The sequence below is a fragment of the Aythya fuligula genome, chromosome 2 (assembly GCF_009819795.1).
Source record: "Aythya fuligula isolate bAytFul2 chromosome 2, bAytFul2.pri, whole genome shotgun sequence".
NCBI classification, from domain to species: domain Eukaryota; kingdom Metazoa; phylum Chordata; class Aves; order Anseriformes; family Anatidae; genus Aythya; species Aythya fuligula.
The window spans coordinates 16,423,814-16,425,849 of NC_045560.1; positions in this window are offsets into that span (position 1 = coordinate 16,423,814).

The window sequence follows — 2,036 nt, forward strand, 5'->3', positions numbered from 1 at the left end:
GGGACGGGGCGGGACGGGCTGGGATGGGCTGGGACGGACTGGGACGGACTGGGATGGGCTGGGATGGGCTGGGACGGGCTGGGATGGGACGGGAGGAGCGGGGCGGAGCGGCCGCGGGAGGCCTGTGAGGAGCGGCTGAGGGAGCTGGGGGGGTTTGGGCTGGAGAAGAGGAGGCTGAGGGGAGAGCTCATTGCTCTCTGCTGCTGCCTGAAGGGAAGGGTGGGGAGCTGGGGTCGGGCTCATCTCACAGATAACCAGTGATGGGACTAGAGGGAATGGCATCAAGTTGCGCCAGGGGAGGTTTAGGTTGGAAATGAGGAGATATTTCTGCTCAGAAAGAGCAGCCAGGCACTGGGACAGGTTGCCCAGGGAGGTGCTGGAGGCACTGTCCCTGGGGGTGTTCAAGGAAAGGTTGGACGTGGTGCTTGGGGACATGGTTTAGTGGCTGACCGTGGTGGTAGAGGGATGGTTGGACCAGATGATCTTGGAGGTCTTTTCCAACCTTAATGTTTCCCTGATTCTATGACTGCAGCCCACACAGCACAAGCCCGCTCACGGGGAGCTGGGGACATGTCCAGCACCTGTACGTCCCTCCAGGAAGGTGACACAGAAGGGCCTGACGCCAGAGCCCTGCAGGGAGCACACTCCCGTGTGGGCACTTGATGGAAAATATCAACTTTCCCCACACGGGGATGAGCTGCAGAAAGAGTCTAGCCAAGAGGGAGAGGGATCAGCACACGTCCTTCTTCAGCTGCCACGTCTGCTGGCCTGGGCAGACCGCATGCCTAAAGGGCTCGTCCTTGCCATGGTTTTCACTGTCACATTTGGGAGCATTATTGGGTGCCTGCTTCCCCACCTCTCCACTCCCCATCATTTAGTCAGCCTTGAGAAACAGGTGAATCATTTGAAAATCTACTTTGGTTTAATGATGCTCTGGAAAGGGTATGTTTGTGAATCATTTACTTCAGCAATTCCTTGGGCCCGCCAACTGCTCACCGTGTCTTAATTGACTTTTACCCTAGGCCATCAAAGCGCTTTACACATGTTCACGAACAGAGCCCTGTTCAATACGTGCTCTGGCGAAGAGTGGGAAAACAGGGGCTGGAAGTTCAGCGATAACTCCAGGAGCTGGGCAGGAGAGCCCAGAACCAGGTGCAGGTTCCTGGTGCCCTGCTTTCGATGTAATCATCATTGTCCTGCTTTTCTCCAGGCGTCTCCTTTCACCTTCCAGCAGCGAGGCTCTGTGCCTGCAGCCACTGGCACACGAAGCATCCCCAAGGGCAGCACCGCTGGTGGCAGGGGGACCTGCAGAAGGACCCCGTGCAGCACCACCTCACCCCCCAGCCGTGCGGGGCACCCGTGCAGCTCCCGCAGCTTTGCTGGTCAGGTAGCCCTGTATTTTGCCCACAGCAAAGCCTTGTGGCTGGCAGTAAATGAGCAGAAAGACTGGGTTTTGTCAGAGCACAGCTTCATGTGGGCGTGATGGTAGCACAGGTTTCTGTCAAAGAGGCCTTGCTGGCACTAGTTAAGGTTATTTATTATTTAAATATCTTGACGCTGACAGGCAAATTGGGAGGTGTTTTTTTAATACCTGTCTCTACTGTCTTTTATGAAAAAATAAATAAAAATTCAGGATGATTTCCTCATCTGCATGGCTGCAGCTCGGGGCTGTTTGCTTGGCTGTAAGAGACAGTCCTGCTGACATCCCTCCTTCCCGAGCCCAAACCTCCCTGTTGGGGGTTAGGACACAGTGCAAGTGCTGTAGCACTGGGAGCTGGTGGGGGGCACCAGCTGGAGCGGCCCCTCTGGAGGAGGAAGCCTGTGTCATGTTCTGAACAATGTCAACGTGAAGGGAAGGGTCATGTCCTTGCCCTCGGGAGTTCACTGCCTGCAGAGAGCACGATAAAAGCACACAACGCAGCACACCCCAAAGCCAGGTGCTGTTTGCATCTCTGCATTTGGGGGTATTTTTGTTGTTCCTCTTCTGAGGGTACGTGGTGGGCTGCAAAGGGAGGTGCAGCCCTTGAAAGAAGGCA